Here is a 24594-nt window from a genome sequence, read left to right on the forward strand (position 1 = left end):
TAATAATTAATAATTTAAATTTATTAACATTAGCAATATTTAAAATTTATCAATATTTATTTATAATTAATAGCAATAAAGAATAATTAATATTAATGAGGATTGTAATTGAAGAAAATGAAAATAAACTAGCAAAACGCTACTTCACATTAGTTTATTTTTACCAAGAAGCTAGCTTATGTGCATCCAAACTTATATCTAGAAAATAAATTAACTTACCAACAATATATAATCCATTACAAAATAATCATACATAACTACCCAAATAAATTGTGAGTATTATCAAGCTAACGAGTAGAAATTGACCAAATATATGTAAGGTAAAAAGTAAAACGGTTAAAATTGAAATAACTGAAACTAGTGGGGGGCAATGTGAGAGACGCTCAGAGCAAAGAGGGCACGAATCCTATTCCTTCCGATTAGGGTTCGAATCAAAGTATGATGGGAATTTTCAATCCATCTACCTCTGCAGACTACAATCAAGAAGATCGAATTTTACGGTCACTGATTTCGGAAATACCTAGAAGCCCAGATCTCTCGTTAGCGATTTCTTGACGCTGTGTTTGAACAGGTTTGAAGTTTTTTTTATCTGTATGTCTTCGTTTGTGGTTTAAAGGGTTTGAATTATCGGATTCTATTTTGATTGAAATCTCATGAATTTACTGTCTGCTAACTCTATTAAAAATTTCGGGCGAATTAATCGCCAATGGCGTTATAAATTACTAGTGAACATGCTTGTTAGAAGAGTGCCTAAGTTTACAGTAGTCTATCGGGTTATTCTTTTCTTTTTTCAAAAATTCAATGAGATTTTAATAACCATGTTCAACTCTGTAAGTAATTTTCAACCTACTGATATAAGATACATATCAATAAAACTGATAAATTCAAGTTGTTGAATGGATCTTGCATGAGAACTGTAATTCAGACCCTCTTACATTTTTGTGTCCTATTCCGTTTCTGCATGTTGAATTATTGTATCTGTTGAGCAATACAATAGCAGATACCTTGAACTAAATGTTTAATAAAGAGATATGGAGACTAAAGGCGGTAAATTGGGGAAGGACATGTATCTTCCACATACCAAATGACTCGTCTCTATGCAAATTGCCATGGCTGGTAGCCCCATGGCCCATGGCTACCTGGCTGCTCACTACCATCACATAACTAGCTTGGTATGGAGTGGATTGTACATTTATATACAGCTGTAGAAATGGTTGATGTATACTAGTAAAGAAAAAACAATGCGGCATGATTTTGCAACCATTGGCTCTAGGATTTATTATTGAAGGAAGTCCGAGAAAAACAAAGCAGTCCACAATAACATAACATTAGATTAGAACTTTATTGTTTCTAAGAGATGATGATTGACACAAAGACTTATGAAGCTAAATTGGCCATGCAAGAATATAATACGAAGGGAAATGACTTTAACTTCCCCAGACTTTGCTTTCGAAAAAACAGGATATATTGGATTCATTTTGTTCGGAAATGACTTCAACTAATCAACTTGACTGCTTGTGGAATCGTATAGTGTGTTGGGGCTCAGTAACCAATAGATTTTAGATCATAAATGGCCCAAACCTTCCTGAAACAATCTAGAACTTGTTGATCTTCCATCATGGCTCATTGCATTGGTGTAGTGGCTCCTCTATCTAGAAGGTAGCAACCATAGTTTCATGACAGACATCAAGATCTAGACGCAGGATTCTCATCAAGGTGCAGGCTGAATTAATCCATACACTAGACTTGAATCCAATGTTAAATGTGGACAAGCTAGGATCCCCTCGAGCTCTACAAGATGCTATGTTGTATATGCTCGTCAAAGTCTTGGAGGGTCTCTATCCCTATCTACTTAAGGGGGTGCTTAATTGCATCTGAATGATTCATTCAGACTTTCAGAGGCTACCTCTGATTTGGGCATAGACGATTCCTGTTTGGTAAAAAATTTATAACCTTTGAATCGTTCTAAACCCCTCTAAATTGCTCATTTTCTAGGGGATTGCCATGCCATTTAGGGGCGCCTATTTCCACGAGTACCTTGTCTTTGTTGCTGCTCACCTCCTCTATTGTGTTCATTTGATTGCTGGTAACAATCCTGGTGTACATCCAGATATTTTTTCTTATCCTAACCTATTTACTCTATTCCTACTAAGAACCCTAGATTCTCTTAAGATAGTTGATTTTGTTCTGAATAGCATGATGTCTTCATCAACATGAACCGTTAAATGCAATTCAGAGGGAAGAAGAAAGACAACCCATATAGTTAGTTTCAAGAGCATGGTGATTTCATAGTATTTTGCCTCCTACTTGCGAGTATGAAAGGATCAAATCTCCTTGAATTCGTTTTTTGATAAATTATAGTTTGATGTTTCTAGTACACAAAAAGGTTATATTTTGCCTTGAATATTGTATGGTTAGTAGTCTTGTTAGCCCTAGATTTAGAATAATGTAGCCCTAGATTTTGCATTGCTGCTTGTGTCGTGCATCACTCACACCCTTCCACAGATCTAAATTGATGCAATGGTAGCCTAGTTGTTTGTAGAAATGTCAAGGAGAAAATTAATGCAACAACAGAAGAAAATTGACTTGCAAGATCAGGTTGGTTTTTCCATGTGCTTCTTTTCTTTCTTTTGATGGTTGCTTCATTTTTTCCTCTGCTTCATTTTGTTTTTATTGCTCGTTAAATAGGCTGATTTGATTATTTGTTTGACTTAGTTTGCCATTTGATTACCTTTAATGGCAATATGAATGAAGTTATGGGGAAATATAAAATGAGGATTTGAGAAGCTCTACAGAAAGAAATGCCAAGTTCTAAGTTGTGATTGCATAAGATTGACATGCTTTAGGAATCCATGAAACAAAATTCATCAAGGTCACAATAAATTACTTGGAAGTATAAATCATGGTTAATTCATGAGTTGTTTGTCTTTTCACTTTTACCTCTTAATACCACCTATGTCTGATTCGGTCTGACGTTTTTACATAGAACTTGTTTGTTTTTTTTTCCCTTTTTTCAGACCCTCTTAACTCTCAAGTTCATCTGAAAAAAGAAGTGGTAACCTAACTTCTTAACGTCTCTTAATCGCCGCCTCCAAGTTCATATCGCCTCCATTTCTCTCAAAACACCTCCAAATCGGTCTCCAGGTATGTCAGATCTCCCCTCCCCTCCAGTTTCTGTTTTGATTCTGATCTCCCCTCCCCTCCAGGTTTTTCTGTTGATTTCAACCCTGTGGTTCGTCGCTGTGGCTCGACCCTGTGGTTCTCCCCTGTGTTCTTACCCTCAAAAAGTGTGTTATATCGTCGATCAGAGGAAAAGTTTGTTTGTTTTTTCGTACTTGTTTTTTTTTTCTTACCCACAGTCCTTGTGTCATGGTGCCTTGTTTGTTGTTACAAACTTGTTTGTTTCTGATTTCCCCAAATCTTCTGTATGATTTTCCCCAGATCATCTGTGTTTCAAGATTCAAGAAGTTTCTGTTAGAACTTCTCAGTGTAGATCCTCACATTCTTTAGGTAACCAATTGATTTCTTGCTTGATATTTGCTATACATGTTTAGATCATATATCTTTTTATATATCATGTTAAGTTTTAGAAGAGGATTTGGGCTATGATGATGGTGAAACAGAAGGTCATGAATGGAGCTATGACAATGAACAGGGAATGAATGGTTATGGTAATGATGATTGATGATTATGATGGTGGGGATGCATATGATAGTGAGTATTGATCACAACATCATCTGTTTATTTTTCTTTCTTTACTTCTTTAGTTACATGAATTGCCAATATAAGTTTTTGTCTTTCTGGGTCTTTTTAGCTCATAGTAATAGTATGGTCAACAACTAATGAAGAGGAGGTTTTTGAGGTGTAAATTTCTTACTGAAATTGTCTTGTTTGAGATTTAGAATTTGGTATTGTAGATGCTGAAATCATGGTAGTGTTTTTGTGGTTCATTGCTTTTATTTGTTCTTTTGATTCTAGTTCATGGGAAATGGTCTTTCTAAGGCTAGAATGGTTATATCAAAACCCATCAAGAATAGCTTAATTGGTAAGACCTTGAGAGTTTGTTTTCTGCATGTCATCAGTTCAAGTCCTAGTCCTCCTAGAGCTACCGGAGGGTTTTCATGATTGTTAATTTCAGAGCCCTATGGGATTAGTCAAGGTGTGCAAAAGCTACTTTGGATACTATAGTATTTTTGGGTCAAATCAAAGTATTGAGAATGTAAAAACCAGTTTTGATTTGACAGAATGTGAGAGATTTGGATTTCATAGAAAGTTCTGAAATTTTTGGCATGTTTTAGCTATATAAACCCGTGTTTTAGATCATATTTTATGAATGCATGATGTTAAGTTTTAGCTATATAAACTCGTGTTCTAAATCATACTTTATGAATGTATGACATTTTGAGGGATAAAATAGACAACTATACATATTCAGACATTGTGGGTTTACAAAAACAAACTATTAATTTAGATTTCAAACTTAAGACGCTTGTCAGTTTGCAAAATCAATCAGTTTTATTGATTCAAATTTCAGACGTTTGTCAGGTTACAAAAACAAACAGTTTTATTGATTCAGATTTCAAACTTCAGACGTTTGTCAGTTTACAAAAGCAAATGCCTACTCCTCACCGGAAGACTAAGAGGAGTCTATGTGGCCTTAACTGAAAGCGGAGGCCCCGAGGGATCAATAAGCATCCGGGTGACAGACGAACTACATTTGTTCCACTTCCCGAGGCTTTCTCCGATCGAAGTCGGATCAAACGCAAATATTCGATTCCAGAGGAATCGGTTTTTGGGGACCGATCATACCATTCAGGGTCGACATATAAGCCAACGGTCATAACAATCTTACTGATTCAGATTTTAGACTTTAATACCACATCTTATCAATCAAAAGTGAAATAAGACTTCATACTTAAACATCTCTTATAAAATAAACGTCACCCTAGAACAAGATAAGCATCTGGATATGGGGATGTAGCATGCAAACATTAACAAGGGAAACATAGTAACGATCTACATTCTAGAAAGAATTATAGTGGAGGCAGAGATGAAAATCAGGGTGAATGCCGGATCTGATCAGACTTGTATACCTTGAGGAGCAATTAAATTTACAATTTTCTCCATATAAATGCAATTATATTATACGATAGTGTGCATCTATATATTGCATTTTGGTGCCACAATCCAACCTAATCAAATCATCACCACTGTTATTGTTGTTATGATGATGAATGAGTGCATTTCCCCTGGCTCCTCATTGTTGTATACATGTGGAAATGGGAGCCTCATATGTTGTTGTCACATAATGTCTTTTTTGTAACTGTAGATGTCTGAGTCAGCTTATGCACACGTTGACTCATGTCTTTTATATCTTAATCGTTTCATTCATCAACTAAAGTATTTATTGTTATCGAATGTCTGAACCAAGAACGATGACAACTAAAATACACGCATACAATAGGGCAAGATCGATGAGGGGCTCACTAGTTGAAGCTCGCTGGAAGATATGTCGCACTCATATTGCCTTATTGGAGATAATAACAAGTTATATAAGAGAATGAATTTGTATCGAATAAACTGATTTAAAAATTTATATAAGAGAATGAATTTCAATATATAATTCAATTTAAATTTCAAGATTTAAAAATTTATAATCACATGAAGGATCTATGGACTTCACTTATTTCCTAGTCAACATCGTTTTCCATCTATTTTTTCAAAAAGATTTGTCGGGAATATGTCGGTTTCACTATTCCTTTTCGGCCGAGACAAACATTAAATATAAATAGACTAATACGTAATTTATTCTACCTTTTATGTATTAAATCAGTACTAAATATGGACTTCTTTTTATCAAGTGGTTGTTTTGATGGAAAGATTTTGAAGAATTTGGATTTCTGGAAGAATTTAGAATTAGAGGCGATTTAGATTTGGAATATTTTGAGTATTTGGTTTATAAGATTTTGAGAAAAAATGAATTTTATTATTTATAAATAAAAAAAACTATTAAAAAAATTAATTTTTTAAAATTAATTTACTATTACAAAACATATACTTTTGATATATATGGAATATCGACGATTGTCATGAGATTTCAAAATCTTATGTTTATGGGATTTCAATGAAATCTTGGAATTGCATATCTACAAAATCCTTCAAACCAAACATTTTATTCCAAATCATACCGAATCCAATCCCATCCCACCAACCAAACATGAACTAAGGAGGTTTGATTGAGGCAGAGGAATGAAAAATGGAATGAAAATGAAAACGAGAACAGTTTAATTTGGAATGAAAATTTGGGCTTCTAGGGAAATTGATTCATTATATTATATAAAACCAAATAGTTCTTTTTATTTTCATTCTCATTAATTACTGTTTAATATCTCCAACAAACCCACTTTGAGCATTTTTTAGGTTTAAAACTAGTATTATTTTAATGTTGATTATTCTGACAATTGAATATGCAATGGGATGGACAATGATCTGATAAGATAAGTGAGGGTGGTAATTATTGCCCGTAACCACTTTACTCAGTTAGCATTGGTAAACGATCCCTTAGCCTCAAAAGAGATCCAAGTATAGAAAATTAAGTTTGTATTAGAAATTAGTGACAAAACTTTCTTTGTGATATACTTGGTTCACATACTAGTTTCTGAAATTAAGGTAGACACGACTTAAAAGACAAAATTAACCTCGTCTCTCCATCATACGTGACAAGTATGTTTATCTACCTCTTGAATTTTCGGATCATAAAATAAAGGTGAATACATAAGTCTTCGACAATTACAATCAATGTACCCGATTGTTTGGTAAATTACTATTATATTCAATAAACAAGTGACTAAAATATCAAACACTCCATTCTGATTTTCTTTGTTTATGAAAATGACACAGGATCAAAGCAACTGAAATACTTGTGGTACACGACAATTGGTCAGTACACAAAATATGATGTTGGTATATTTTCTATGAATCATAAAAAAAATATAAACTAATTTTTTATAAATGGCGTAATTAAAAGTTTTAAAATCATTTCAAAATATTAAAACTGACTATTTAAATTAACATATGAACAGGATAAATCTGGTTTGATTGCTTAATAAAGATGAGCAAAAATTGCTCTGATTTGAAATGTGAAACATATTCAAAAATTGAGATCATAAAACATGCAATTTGAACCAAAAGATATATGCTAGCAACGTAAACATGCACATGACATGGTCGAGAACTTTCATTTTTTAAACAAAACATTGTCACAAGCTATGAAAAAGAAAATAAACAAAAAAGTCAAATAAAGCGAGGTTAAGTAATTACATAAAAATTGATAACAAGATTTGAACTGTTGATAATCTTTTTCAAAGTCATTAATTTGAGTTCTGCAAAGTTGTTGGAGATTTTCCTTGTTATTCTCCACAACCCATTAGATTAGACAGACGAAGTATGCACAAACTGCCCAGGTACCAAGCCATGGTTCACACACACACACAAAATTACATGATGTAAGTTAGCATATTCAATACTATTCTTTGATATTTAATAAACCAATGATTAACGATGAAGACGAAAGATCCTGTGAGAATAAGAGTTAAGTTGAGAAGCGTATGAATGAATTTAGACCCATGATCACTTTTAATCGCACCCTATCCATAAATTGTGCTTATCACGTGAATTGATGCACCGCATTAATATTGATCTTCAATTAAGATTGATTAAATGGTGGATCATCCATTTCTTACCATTCTCACCATAACTTCCGTTCTCATCGGAACCAACGACTTACAGTGAAAGGGCTTGTGACCGCTTGTTAACAAAATAATTAATTCAGATACAAAATCAAACACAAGAAATACCGGGTTTAATGTGAAAAAACCTTCCTTTATGAACCAAATTCAAGATTAGAAGGTTGTTTTACCAAAGCCCAAACCTTCCATGACATGGGCTTTAACACATTTTATTAAATAAGGGATACGTTTGTACGTAAATTAATACATTCTTTTTCCACTTTCCTTTCAATGTGGGCATAAAAACCCCAACAACATTATCATCATTTCGTTTCACAGTCACACGCTTCTACATTACCAGATACAACATAAATAATTACTTTTAATAATTTTAATAACAATTTTTCTTATCATTCTTACCATAACTTTCAGTACCATTAAGATCCAACCCTATATAAAAAGGACAAATCAAATGAGAATCACAAAAAGATTAAGAACTATAAGAACAGATCTCAACCACATTCAAGAATAATCTGTAAGAGTTTGGAGATAATATTTTGCATACATGGGTCATTCACATACAAACATTTCTTTAGATGGTATAAAAATAAATCTTTTTTTTCCCTATCTCTTATTGATAGCATATAATTTAAATTAAATACCATCTTTTTTTAAAATCAAAACTATATTAATTACAATAGATTTTAAATCAAAAATTTTATATAAAAAACGAACATTTAATTTAATTTAACACAAATATAATTAAGTTTTTTTAAATATTTTTTAGTAATTGCAATTCTTACATGAATAAAAGTGATTTAATGTGTTTGTTTTTCACCGTGTGAAACAACGTTTTAGTATTTCACACATTTCACGTCATTTTTTTCACATTGTGAAGCAACACTACATTGTTTCATGAACAACATTGTGTTCTTTCACAATATTAAACAACACTTTAATATGATTGTAAAAAATTTGGTTTATATATACAATAAACATTAGACCAACCCATAATTTAACTATATTCAAAATTATATTATAATTTTAATCGTAATTTATTTTCTTATTTGCATGAACCTTCAAATTTTTGGAGTTTGTTAGCTTTTTTTTTTGTGTGTATATTCTCATTTTGATTTTATTTCGTCTAAACACAAACGCTTAGCTAGATTGCAAAATGATACACTAAAGTTTCAACTAGATCAAATTTACCAACCGACATGGTTTGGATTGGGTTGGGTTGGGTTGCAGTTTTGTTTAAGTTGAGTTGGGTTGAGTACTTTGGTTGAGATTCTTCAAACCGTAAACATTGGGATGAGTTGTTCAGATGCCTTCAACTCGGCCAACCTAACCCATGTGCAGCCCTAATGACTAATAAGTAATTGGTCATGGAATCTTAAGACTGTTGTTTTTACTACATAGTTGTAATTGTGCAAAATCCAAATGGTCTGAAATCCCAACCCGAACAAAAAATAAGGTGCTTATGCAAAACCCGAATGCCCCGAAATCCAAAAACCTGAAAACCAATTTTTGGGGGAATTTGGATTCGAGTTGGGTTTGATTTTTGGCCACCCAATCAGTCCAAAAACCTGAAATATATATACATATATATTTTAAAAACTATATAAATATATTTATTTATCTTATTATCTTTTGAAATTTTAAAAATTCTAGCCGGTCGTGTTCTTTTCTAACTTCTAAGTATACTATCGATTTATCAATCCTTTAAATCGATTGAATTCATCTTCAAAATTGATTGAATATATATTTTTTGTATTGTAACTAAACCCAAACTTGACCTACCTTCGACCACACCGAATCCAAAGTATCCGAAATCCGAAACCCAAAAATTGGGGCTTGATTTCCATATCTGAAATCCAATCGGGTTTTTGATTTGCCCTCCCAAACTTCCCCTCCCCGCCCATTCCACACCCCTAGCTGTTACATCTCAGACCAACCGTATCAGATATTGTCTACTTTGTCTACATTTGGACTCAGGTTTTAAAACACGTTTGAAGGTGAGGTATTCAGTCTCTTATAAGACAAATTTTATTCCTCTCACCAACCAATGTGAGATCCTACAATCCACCCTCTTGGGAGCCCAACGTTCTTGCTGATAACAGTCTGATTCCTGACCCTGATACCATTGTAACATTCTAGACCAACCATAAGATATTGTCCACTTTATCCTAATCTAGACTCACAATTTTAAAACGCGTCTGATAAAGAAAATATTCAATCTTTTGTAGGACAACTTTTATTCCATTCCCCAACCAACGTGGCAACTCCAATTGCAAAATTTCATGGGAACTTTTTTGAATATTTGAATTTCATGTCAAGGATTTGATTTTTTTTTTGTATGTTTGGTTAACATGATTTAAAATAAATTTGAATTCTATTATTTATAGATATTTTATAAAAATAAAATTATCTTTATTAATTGATTATTATAAAATAATTATTACTATTATTATACATATTTTTAATAAATAAATTCGTTATGATTATTATTACAATCATTGTTATTTTGTATTTCTTCTTCTTATTACAAATAAATGTTAAAAGGGTATGTAAACTAATATTATAAATATTTCTTATATTAGTTTAATATTCGTATTTCTTACTTGCAATTTAAAAAATAAATGTAAAAATTATGTATTGTATATATATTTTTATTTATTAGTTAAATAAAAAAATAATATAATGTGACTAATATAAAGTACTTAAGTACCTACTGAAATAGGTAAAAGAAATTTTCATCAAAAATTTAATAATTGGTCACTTCTCAGCTTCGTTAAAGTCCATCTTGTTGCGATTAGGAATGGACAAGAACAAATAAGTTAAGATACTAATTATCGTTCCAAAGACTTCACCTCTTTTAGTTATTTCCAAAAGCTCGGGAACGAATATGCATGGAATCGAAAGATCCAACCCCCAAGTAATGTCACAAACTATATGGTATTCAAGATCATTATCATGATAAAAGAAAAAAATTTGTTCAGACCTTTTAAATGATTCCACATCAAGTACGATATATGATCGTGTGAATTACGTATTTTGTCCTTGTGTTTTGATTTGTTTTATTGCTAGGATTCTTATATTGCGTTTATTATGGACTTAGTTTATGTGGTATTCAGTTTGTCTTGACCAAGATCCCTAGATTTAATATGATTAAAAATAACCTATCAACTCAGTTAAATCAAATGGCATTTTGGTCTTTTACTTTTTTTTTTGTTATTGAAAAGGTAAAAAGGAGTAATTCCTCTCCTTTCATTATGAATAGGGATGTAAATGATGCGAGTCAAACTCGAGTATCAATATAGTGGACTCAAACTCGATAGTCATTTATCAAGCTCGAACTCGACTTGAAAACTAGCAAGTAATTAAAAACTAAACCCGCCTCGAACTTGATTGCAATTTTTTAAACTCAAACTCGAGCTCAAACTCGTTTGAAGCTTGAACTCCTACTCGAATCAAGCTCACCCGTCAAAATTTATGAAATTTTAGGATTTTCTCTTATAAATTAGAAAACTTGAACACGTTCTCTTACATTTAAAAAAAAACTAAAAGAATACACCTCAAACTTCATCATAAAAAAACTAAGTTACAAACTCTGTTCATCTCCCTTTCTTTTTATAACAACTCTTCATCCTTCATTTACTATATCTCTTCCAATGTGCGATAAATTCACCAACATTCTATAGTTTTTTTATGTCTTTTTTAATTATGATTTTAATAAAAAGTTTATTGATATAGTTTTTATAGTTAGAAATGCACAATATTGTTCAAATATTTGAAAATTGAAGACATTTTTATTATATTATATTATAAAACTGATTATATTTTTAAACTAATTATATATAGAAAAAAGAGTATCTCACGAGCTTTTCGAGTCCAATATTGGGTAGCTCGACTTGACTCATTAATATGTCGAGCTCGAGCTCGAGCTTGAGCCGAGCATATTCGAGTCGAGTATTGACCGAGTCGATCTCAACTAGCTCGCGAGTTGTCTCATACGTTTTACATCCCTAATCATGAACCATGTGACAAAGAAAATGGTGTCAAGTGTCCCAAACATTCACGGAATATTCATCACAAATGGTGTATCATTCATCATGAATAAAGGGACATCCATCATAAATGTTCTAAAAAATCACGTTTATTATTAACGATGAATGAGAACAAATAATGATATATGTCATGCTCTCTTTTGTCCCTCAATTTCTAACAAAAAAATAAGATTTTAACAGAACTTTCTTTTATATACGTACGTACACGCACACATATATATACATAGGCGTAATCAAATGAGAACTGTTTTGTTTGGGGTAAACTTGAGATCCAATCTCAACCATAAATCAAAAGTTAAATTAGAAAATTAATAATTTTGGTAGCTTTAACTTAAAATATTAATTAATGGCATTTTAGAGATTTTATAAATATCCTCTCTCATCTTTCCTCTCTCCGATGAATATTATCCACTGAACCTTATTCTAATGAATCTTATTTGAACATAAGATTCACACTGTGATACCTACAAATGATATTCATTGTGAACCCATATATACATGCACAATGTAATACCTTTTGTAAAGTAATGAAAATAACGAAAATGCATACTATAATACATTTCGTATAACAAAGAAAAATAGAAAATACATCGTGATACACGTGAAACATTGTGAACGTTATCACTATGATATACTTTGATCCACAAACATCTTAAAAATACAATGTATATTAGGTAACTAATTTTAATTAAATATTTCATTCTAAAGAATTTAATTAAATATTTTGATTGCTTGTCAAAATATAATTAATATATTACCATTTTAGCTTGTTTAAAAAATATCCTTAAATATCATAAATGAATGGTTCACATTAGATCTCACGGTCATCACCAACTAATCAGCTCTTCCCTTCAATGCGTCTACATATATAAAAGAGAGAAAAGAACCTAAATAGAAGGATGTAATTAATTAACCTAACCCTTCTAAAAATTTAATAAAATGTAGTACATACCATTTTTTTTTCCGGCTAGCTCTCAATGAAGTACACTTTGGGGTTGTTTGTTTACCTCTTAATAGTTCCATTAAGAGGTGAATCTTGTTTGGCAAAAAAAAAGTTTGTCTCTTAATGATTCTAAAACCTTCTGAATGATTTTGTATCTCGAGCATCCCTTAACCATTAAGCGCCCTGATTTCATTGTAAACAATTACCAAATAATTATATTTTATTTTGCACTATATCATGAAAGTCTCTTACTCATTCTGACCACTTAATCATTCTGTACCAAACCATTCAGCAACTGCCAAACAACCCCTTTGTTGGTTTGATACACCATTCACTTGAGGACAAAGTAATAATTACTTCGGTACTATTGTGCAACTTAATTTATATGCTAAGTGTTCGTACTTGGTTTCTTTTAAACGTAGGTGTCTTGCTAATTTATATTTCAGTTTGTGTACCTTAACTAATTTCAGGGGTCTTAAAGAATCCATGAAAGTGTTCCGTAATTTTGCAGGACTTGAACTGGTGATCTGTAAAAAAAATCCTCTAAAGATCCAAAACTAATTGTTAGTTGAACTAACTCCAGAAGTTAGGCTAGCTTATTCATGTATGTTACAAAATAAGGGTCGTAGACATACATGTGGTTATGGGGTATTTGTATGTGTGTACCACTTACAGTAATCAATGCAGTTATTATTACATTTATGTACTTATTTTAATTAGATGGAATACCGTTGAAAATGAAAGTAGAAATGTTGATTGTATTTTCTTTATTTTGCATATGCTAATCTTTGATTTGGTGCATGGTTGTCCATTGTTGAAATGAATTAATTAATGTTCATCAAGATCACTCATGTATATATGTATGATAACTAGCTGACAGCTGACAACGTCCAAGCTCAAAGTCAATCCCGAGCAGACAGACTAAATTAAATTAAAAAAATGGTTAGAGATGTTTGACGAAAACAATAAGCTATGATTTCACCAACTTACTTTTTGTACGTAACTTAGGTCATATGCCCAAACCTCAAGTATACAAGGATAAGGAAACTAAGGGGGTGTTTGGTTCACATAATGGAATTTGATGGAATTGGAATCCATCAAAGGAATTTGACTTTGAAGGAATTGGAATGGAATTTGATGGAATTTGACCATGCATTTGGTTGGTAGGAATTGGAATGAAATCTCTCAATAGAATTGGAACAATCGTCTTTGTTTGGACCATCCCACATATCGCCCCACCCACACCCTACCAACCACCATGTCACTAATGTCGTCATCACAGTTATCACTCTGCCCCAACCCCTACCCAACCCCGCCCCCACCACTCCTGCCCCTGCCCCACAATAGGTGGGGTTGTTGGGGGTAGGCGGGGTGAGGTGAGGCATTGGGGATGGGCCAGTGGGTGGTAGGTGAAGACTATAGTGGTAGGATGGTGGTTAGTGGTGGGTTGGAGTAGGGTGGGGGTGGRTGGGGTAGGTGGCGGGGTGGTAGATGTGACGATGATAGTGGATGGGTATAACGGTGACAATAGTGGCATGGTGGTTACTGGTGGGGTGGAGTAGGGTGGGGTGGAGGTGAATGACAGCTGTGATAGCGACAATAATGGTGTGGTGGGGGGGTTAGGTTAGGGGCGTGATAGTAGCGGTAGTAGCATGGTCGTAGCAGAGATGTGCAGTGAGTGACCGGGGACCGGGGGTGGGTGGGTGTGATGACAACAGTAATGGCATGGTGGTTAGTGGTGGGGTAGAGTGGGTGGCGCTGACAGTAGTGGTGGTAGTGGGGGGTTAGGGGTGGGGCATCACAAACAGTAATAGCATGGTCGTTGTGGGTGTTGATGGAATTCAATTCCTTCCATTATGCTAAGGAATGATGAATTTCTTAACTTGTGGAATTTATTGGAATTTGAAGGATTCCATCAATTTCAAGAAATGAACCAAACAAAGGAATTGGAATTTGGTCAAAAGAATTTATCATTCCAATTCCATCAAATTCCTTTGAATTCCGCAAACCAAACGGCCCCTAAAATCACAGATGGTGGAATGTTTGTTATCCTATGATTTTGAATAGACTCGTTCATCTGAACAAAAGAACACAACACACGATTATGTTCTCAAAGCTTTATCTCAATTAAGCTTCTTATTAGAAATTAAGTTCGTCTTTTGCCATTTGAGATAGCTTTGAAAGGCACCCTCTTTTTGTTTTCATTTTATTTCATGTTCCACGAAGATCATTTGAGAAACATATGATTTATAGGCGCAAGCTAGGGTAACTGATGGATGAATTATAATTTGAATTGGAAAAAATGTGCATAATTTCGTGATTATATTAATTTGTCAAAAAAAAAACACTTAACAACAAAGTAAGGTTACATCATCTATTGAAGAAGCATGGTTGGATATTAATTAGACATCCTATTAATTTCTTCGATTTAAATTTTGTAAATATTATTTTTGAGACAAGAATTCGTCTCAAGCCACATACGCCTGTATTATTACCATACAAATATCCTATAATAAGTCAACTTTTTGCTAAGAATGAATTTTTTATCTATCTGTCAAAAATTTATTTTATTTTTAATTTATACGTACGTCTTATAATTTCAGTCGTAACATCCACATTTTTTTAATTTATATACACGTCTTATAACTTTTAGTCGTGAGCCATGACATCTATATTTGTTTTGCCTTTTAATTTATAGTATCTTATAATTTCTTCTCTTTTCATGTGAGTTGATTTGCTAAATCTTGGAAATATTTCTTAATTAGAATAGTAATTTCGCAATGACATTAATTAATTGATTAATTACCTGATAGTTGATGCTTTGAAATTAATTAGTTTTTAATTGCTTTGTTATTTCAAAAATTCAAATATTATATCCATATTTTGCATTTGTAATTGTACTGCAAAGGTTATATTTTAAAATACACACTTGGGTTTAAAGTTATTTCTAAAAGTAATTATGCATCTTAAGGCACATTTCATATCACATTTGAACTATACATTTCAAAAATATAACAATTTAATAGAACTCAAAAACCGATAACAGTCAACTGTTTGGATTTCCACAAAATATAGGTATTCATTTTCAAGCCTGCAACCTGGGTGTTCCTGATTCATGAGCCGTTGCTAGTCACGACCTTCTCTTTGATAACCTCTGTCTAATTATCTTCCATCAAAAGACTTTGACCTCCGATCAATCCTCTATAAGTGTTGGCTTCCATGCAAAATCTTGTCAAGTAACCAGTCTTATTGCTTGTTCCTACCTCACATTCGTTGTTTGTCCCACCTTAATTGTAATATAAAATATATATATATATATATATATGGGAATCCATTCGTTGACATAAACGAGACACACACACACACACACATATATATATATATATATATAATGAACGTATAATGGTCCTATACATATATAATGAACATACAATGGTCCATACATACGGATTAACGTATGTGGTGCAATAAGTGAAAGTGGTATATATGGTACGTTGCAATAAGTGAAAGTGTTGGTGTTGTGTGTGTGTGGTTTGTGTTATAATTAGAAGAAGCGATTAAAGGAGAAGGTGGTTGATAGTGGAATTAAGCTTCTGAAGACAAAAAGTAGGAAAGCTCCAAATTAAGATGGTGGTGGTTGGCACCGGTGGTGGTCATCAAGCCACATATCCACGGTACCTACTGTAAATGGTACATGAATAATTTTATTTATTTATTTATTTATTTATTAATTTCTCATATATATTTTAGTCTGTTAGCTAGTGGATGGTGGTGGTAGGTAGGTAATAAAAGTATAGGCATTTGAGATCTATACGATGGCTAAAAACTCTTCAAACAAAACCTGTGGACCCACCATCGCATTTTTCACTTTCACTTTCACATTTTCTTTTTCTTTTTCTTTTGTTAATTTAATAATCAATGTCAAATCTGTAATTTTTGTTATAAATAAATGTTGTGAAAAAGCCTTTGGTGTGTTTGTGTGCATGGTAGGTGGGCATATAAAGAAAGGTTATATTAGAAGAAAAAGTGAATATATAAACAAATGAAGATGTAGCAATAGCATGCATCAAAAGGTAAAAATAACATGGACATGGACATGGACATGGACATATGATTGAAGAAGAAGCAAATTAATTAAGCCATTTAAGATAATCCCAAAACCAAAATGATGTTGCTAAGGATTATAATTGCATGTTTGTTTGGGGTTTGGAATTTTGGCTTTTGTCATGGTATGAGTCCTAATCACAACCACCAACCCTAGCTAGCTAGAGATGGTTGACTGAACAAACTTGTGATCGATCGATGCACACACATGTGATCATCCTTTCGTCATCTACTATACTTATAAGCTAGTTCTTCTCCACAATTTCCAAGATACTATACCTACCAAAATTCACTAACGCATAAACTTCTGCCAATTGGTAAACATGGAATCCTCCAGTTTTACATTGAAGAATCACCCAGATGATCATGGGTTCAACCTGTACCTTTAAAAGGATGGGCTTAAATTCCTAGCTTATATATATATAAGAAAAAAAAAGAACTTGCGGTAAGGTTAGGCATCTGTTTAGTTCTCAGCAACAAACATGCAATTCAAATTGAAATATATATATATCAAGAGAACCAAAAAGTGTTGTTATCTGACAAGAAAATAAACTAAAACCACATGTATATCAATGTTGAATCATCAAGTGAATTAGCTAGCTAGCTAGGGAAAGCAATAAATTAAATCAGGTAACAATTGCAATATATATATATATATATATATATATATATATATATATACACATATATAAATATATGTATAATCAAGGTCGAACAGACAACGAAAGAGAGGTGAATTGCAAAAGACTGGTCACTTGACACGAACCGCATGGAAACCCCTCACCCCATAATTCACCAATTCGTTTGTTGCGTCTTTGTATTTTATTTTATATCGAAATTGCAGGATGTAGCATCTGCAATGAAAACCACACATATATGAATACGTATATATATATATATATATATATATATATATGTTGAGTTAAAAAATAGGAAACATATATTAAAGATGAAGTAAAGAAATGGTTAGTGAAAAAAGAGAGAAAGAAGGGGAGGTAAAGATGTGGGTGAATGAGGAGGGCAACATATGCATGTTTTTGGGTTGTTTAGTAGCAAAGAGGGGAGTTCCTTTTTATAGAAGAAGTGCTGAACCTAACTAAGCATACGTGTGAACAACAATGCAACACTCACTATCTTCTATACCTACTACAATTATGACACGTGTTATTTAACCCGTATTTACCCCTATTACTTCAGTTCCTTCGTCTAAATAATTTTCATATATTAAAAAGAAATCCATAAACATAATTAATTAACCACGCTTCTCAATCTGCTAAATCTTGAGAATTACATCTTACATTTTCATTTATTTAATCATATATATATATATATATATAATATTAAAAAACATTTGATAAAAACTTTTAAAAATCGTTTTTTATACATGAGATACCGTTTATTGATGCATATTACTTAAAATTCAAGATTACAGATAAATTGTGCGTAAGTACAATTATTAAAACTTTATGTAACTAACTATAAATAAACATAATCAAATAGAAGATTAACATCTCATTTTAAATATATAAGATCTAAAATATAATTAAGATAATTATTGAGTTCTAACAAAATATTTAATTATTATTTTTATAAAAAATTATATTATTAAACCAAAAATTAAAAAATGAATTAAAAAATACGCACAAAAAAAAGATTTTAAATAATTAACTTGATACTAATATCAACACTAACGAGAAATCATAATTAAAAAGTTCCACTAGATTAACATTAATGAGAAAAACCGAATTAACTCTCTTTTAAAACATAATTCATGGGTTGATTGAGATTAAAAGTGATCAATGGTCGAAATCACTTCTTACTCTTCTCACCTTAACTCTCATTGTCACACATGTGGTGTCTGATTAGTTTGAACTTGGATCCAAAGGTCAAAAGTATTTGGAGGTCACATGTTCAAATCTAATGAGAAATAAAAATTCTCTTGTGGCCATGGAGGTTCAAATGTGGTGACACCGGGCTATCTGCAAAGCAGGTGGTCGTCCTGTGATTAGTCAGCTCGCATAGCGGGTTGGATACCCAGATTAATAAAAAAAAACTCTCATTGTCACACGATCATTTGTCTATAGCGAAAAATCGAATGAGAAAGAGAGTTAAAATGAGAAATGTAAGAAGGATATGGACCCTTGATCACCTTTAATCTCAAATTCATCCATGAATCAAGCTTGATACGGTGATTGATCCGGTCAAGGTTCAAAAAGACGTGAGGCGAGGCGTGGCATGGCGGAGAGGTCAAACTTTAAGCCTTATATGCCACGATGAGGACACGACGTTTTTTCAAGGAGTGACATAAAGAGATAAATTTGTATGTCATATATAGAATTATATATATATATATATATATGTTTTCTATATATTATCTAATCAAATAATGATATTAAAAAGATGTACATTCGTATTAGAAGAAGAAAAATCATATAGATTATTATTAACAAAATAAGTTTTTGATTAAATATTTAAAATAGAAAAAAAAAAGGTAATTTTACAACTTTATTTTAACTGTGAGTTTGTAACGTTTATGAATTTGTGAAACTGTTAGTGATGTGATTAGTTAGATATATAAAAATGTAAAATCCAAAGTTAAAAGTGTAAAAACACAAAAGATAAAAATACAAAAAAGCGCGCCTCAAGATGTTATGACGTGAGTCACGCCTTACAGAACGCTATGGGGTCATTTCGTAACGGTAGAGACTCGTCTTGTGCCATATCGCGCCATGACGCGCCTTTTTGAATACTGGATCTGATGCATTTCGGTGCATCTCATCCTAATGTGCATCCAAGGATGGAGATCATTTCTTACGCTTATCACCTTAGCTCTCATTCTCATTGAAACCCAGTTATATATATATATATATATATATATATATGAGTTAGGTTTCGATGAGAATAGAAGTTATGATGAGAAGGATAAGAATGGATCTCAACCCCTGGATCAATCCTAAATGAATATCAATACTAATGTGGTGTATCGAGATGCATCAAACCAATTCCTGTGATAAATGTAATTCATGGAACGAGGATGAGATTAAAAATGATCAAGGGTCCAAATCTTTTCTTACGGTTTTAATTTTAACTTCTATTTTGATAAGATTCTTTGTAATATATATATATATATATATATATATATGTGTGTGTGTGTGTGTGTGTGTGTGAATGTATGGAGCAACAAAGCAAAATATATACCATTGGCCGACAAATCAATGCCATGCCCCTTCCTACCTCTAAGGTGTAAATTTTATATAGACCGACATCTACTTGTTTATGTATTGTTTTATACATATGGAGAGGGAAAAAACTAGAAGGTGAAAAAAATATCTTTAATCGTTGGATGAGAAATTTTAATGACTAAGATTTTAAGGTAAAAAAAAATTGTAAAAACAGAAAAAATTGTAAATATAAACAAGATTGTGGCTATTTAAAAAAAATTTAAAAAGCTAAAGGAACATTATGAAACTTTTGTATAATTAAATAACTAATTCAAGTAATTAAATAACTAATCCACATATTTTTCAAAAAAACTATCCGTTTTTCTTTTTTTTTAATTAAAAACTAGATCACTCATTTTCTTTTATATTAAATATTCTAAAATATAATCAATATTTCATTTAAATAAGTTATAAAAAACGAGAATTTCATCATTTTTAATTTGAGTTCCATTATATATATATATATATATATATATATATATATATATATATATATATAGAGGAGTGATCATATGAAAACCGCCCTCATTTGTGTAAACCGTGCAAACCACCTTCATCTGTCGATTTCATTGTTTAATCTTATGAAATTTTTTCATGAAATTGTTTAATCTTGTGAAATTGTTTCATATAATACTTTTTTTGATGAAGTTGTTTCATATATGGTTGTGAAATTGTTTCATATAATACTTAATGAAACTGTTTCATGTATTTCTCTAACATTAATGAAACTGTTTCATTTATTTCTCTAAAATTAAAATTATGAAGATGATAATATCTATGATTAACACCCTCTACAATAAAAATGATTAATCAACCTCTCATAATTACAAAAAAATGAACAAAATGAAAAATTATGATTGGTTGAATGCGGTTTGCACGGTTTGTACAAATTGAGTGGTTTGCATTTGATCGCTCCCCTATATATATATATATATATATATATATTTCAGATTTATATACAATACAAAAATATTAATTTTCTAGGACATCTAAAATATAGAATCCTCCTAAAAAATAGTTTATATGATTAACTTTATAGGGTTAAACCAAAAAAGACATTTTATCTAAAATTGTTATAGTAGTTTTATAGAATGCTTTTAGGCGTTTTAACAAGTTTTTTTAAGACATTTTAAAAATAAAGTGTTCTTTTAACTATTTTATACGACACTATTTGAAAAAATGTCCTTAAAAGATGGATTTATATGACACTTCTCAAAAGAATTATCACATTATTATCATAGCAAAATTACATCATTATCGACAACGGAGACATCGGTAATAGAAGTCTTCGATTATATTAGTAACACTTAAAGGATAAAGACAAATTATTAAAGTGAAAAAATTGTTGATAAATATATAATTAAATTAATATTCTTAATGATTTGTTTTAATTTATTCTAATTATTATATAGATTAAATAATTTAAAATTTAATAAATGTTCTCGTGTATTCGTAAAATATGTGTGTTTTCTTTTGATACCCCATCTATATAAGTTATTAACAATCATATATGTCTCTTGACTCTTTTATTACGTTATAGTTAAGTTTAGAGGCCGTTTACCAAACGCTTATTCGGGTAAACATTTACCATGTGACATTACATCACCGGATGAATACGGTAAGGATCAAGAATCTTACCCGATAAAAGCGAGACAAGGACCATGAGTCTTACTCGGTAAGTAAAGACGACGGCTCTTACCATGGTAAGCGCTTACCGGGTAAATTGTTGCATATGATGTCGTTCTGGTAGACTAAAATCTTACCCCGTAAGTAAATAATAGTATTAGATTTTATCAGTAAACACTTATCGGGTAAGTGTTTGGTAAACGACCTCTTATACTTATTGGATAAATTGGATGCAACGGGATGTTATTAATTTCCTTCAAATATGCCAAAAAATAAAAAAAGTATTAATTTGTGGAATTCAAAGAATTCCTACATTTTCAATATGTAAACCAAACAAAATGAATTGGAATTTTGTCAACGAAATTGATCATTCCAATTCCCTTAAATTTATTTGAATTCCGCAAACCAAACAGCCCCTGTCAAAGACCTTTCAGCCTAGTGGTAAAGGTTTGGGCATGACATAGTCATGAACCCGAGTTCGAGCCCTGGGAGGGGAGTGTTGGGGACATTTAAGTGGGGCCATGTTTAGCCTCCAAATTTGCCGGAGATTAGTAGGGCTTTGACCCGGACACCCTTACAAAAAAAGAAAAAAAAAAAAAAAACCAAACAGCCCCTAAACATGCTCATACCTTTACATTTTAGGTGGAAAACTTTGTAGTCATATGGTTTTAGAGAATGAGACATAACAATGGTAAATGTGTATGGTTTCATGCATTTAAATCTCATATGGGGAACATATATACATATACAGGGTTCTAATCAAACGAAAACTTGATAGTTTGTAATAATTGTGAGATTTAATTTGAGTCAATCCTTTAAGATAATTAATGTTATTTTATAAAATAAAGTAAAAAGTCTATATATATATATATATATATATATATATATATATAACAACTCTTTATCTCTTTTCATATTCCCATTTTGTATTACCAAAATTAACATTTGGTATTGTGAACACGTTGCAAAAAATGGGTCTCACAGTAGGTATTAACATGTATACTGTACAATAGGTATTACAGTGGGCATCATAACATTGGTGTTGTGAACACGTTGTAAACTATGAGTATCACCATTAGGCATGGGAATCGGCCCCGACGGGACGGGGAGCCCGGTCCACCCTCCCCGATCGGGAATGGGTATTGCATTCCTCGCCCCGTCCCGTACCTGATATATATTTATTAAATGATTAAATATATATTATTTATTCAACTAAATAGGTCATTCATAATGTCATTTTTCCTAACTAAGTTTAGAATCTAAAATTGTTATTTTTTTAGTTGTTAATATACAATAGTTTGGATGTTAAGTAAAACTACAATTACTCGATATGATTTTGGATATATATGACATGTTTGGGTACATCTGACGTTAATTTTTTTTTTATTAAATTGAATTTCTTTTGGTTTGAGGTTATTAATTATTATATGTTGTTGTGATTTTTTTTATATTAAATGAAATTCCGTTCGATTTTAAGTTTATTGGAAATATGCGAATTAAAACATATGTGGTGTCTAAAAATTTTGATTCCCTTGTTGGGGATGAGGATGTGACTATATTCCCCGGCAGGGATGGGGATGGGGACATAAATGTCAGGGACGGGGATGGGAATTGAGGTCTCCGTCCTATTCCCATAAATAATCACAGTGGGTATCAACGTGTATATAATGAGTATCATAGTGACTATCACAAGATGTATACAATTGGTATCACGGTGTGCATATTGTATGTATCTTGGGTATCACATGAGGGTTATTTGTATGTATTTTTTTTAATAGTGGCAATATGTTTTAGGTATCACATTGTGTAACTTGTGTTTACATGATGTTTGGCAAAATAAGGTTTGCTGGAAAGGTTCGCCGGAGAGGGGGGGGGGGGATAAAGTTTATACCTAAAATGCTCTCTAATTAAAAATTTAAGTCCAAAAATTAACAAAATTGTTAATTTTAATTTATCCTTTAATTTGTGGCTGAGATTGATCTCGCATCACAAATTACAAAATTCTTCCTCAAATGACCCCTCACACACACACACACACACATATATATATATATATATAGAGAGAGAGAGAGAGAGATAGAGAGAGAGAGAGAGAGAGAGTAGTAGTTCAAATATAAGAAGTGTGAAAAGGCCAATTCACAAATTATTATAGAGTTAAATCACATGTAACTACAAACCCTTTAAAACTTACAACCAAAATCTTAACCATTGATTTCATGATCGATGATTACAATAGATGCAGGTCTAATATTTTCAATTAAAAAAAAACATAAAAACAATAATTGCTTACCAAAATTCAACTATTAAGATGAGAGTTGCAAAAGTTGTAAGATTTACACGAGTCACAATTAACTTTGGCATATATATGTGTGTGTGTGGAGGATCAAATGACGATATAGACAACCTAAAAAACACGAGAACAGATAAATGACATGATTTTTTTTCTACTTAAATCACATTCAATTGCAAAACATGATCAACACTAGAAATGTACAGGTGACTTGACATACAATCAAGGTCACCTTAATCATATATAATTTTATACATAATTTTAATATAAATCACATCTCTTTGATCATTTAGCATGGTGCTCTCTCTATAAAGGAGAGGGATATATATATATATATATATATATATATATATATATTAGAAGGGTACTCGCACAATGCAGCGAGATACATATCGATTTTTGTGTTTCATTTTTTTTTCTAGTCGATGTTATAATATGGTTTGATATGGTTTTGAGGAAACGATAATGCTTTTATTTTTGAATAAAATGTAATATGAAAATATCATAAAAAATGACAAAAAAATATTGATGTTAGTAGCAAATTAAATATTTATTTTTTTGTATTTTTTTTAACTATTTTTATATTTTTTATTTAATAATATAATTTTTTATAAAG

General features: G+C 31.6%; 1 long non-coding RNA gene across 2 annotated transcripts; it reads left to right on the forward strand.

Moving 5' to 3' along the window:
• The first annotated feature begins 391 nt into the window (after nt 1-391).
• LOC112525557 lies at nt 392-3940 on the forward strand. Of its 2 annotated transcripts, XR_003070431.1 has the most exons (4): nt 392-571; nt 3018-3144; nt 3207-3510; nt 3624-3940. It is a non-coding gene; the product is annotated as an uncharacterized LOC112525557 (long non-coding RNA). The 2 variants fall into 2 exon arrangements; XR_003070430.1 differs by lacking the exon at nt 3624-3940 and having other exon boundaries at nt 3207-3534.
• Nucleotides 3941-24594: the final 20654 nt, after the last annotated feature.

This window comes from Cynara cardunculus (genome assembly GCF_001531365.2).
Source record: "Cynara cardunculus var. scolymus isolate 2C chromosome LG 13, CcrdV1, whole genome shotgun sequence".
Taxonomy (NCBI): Eukaryota; Viridiplantae; Streptophyta; class Magnoliopsida; order Asterales; family Asteraceae; genus Cynara; species Cynara cardunculus.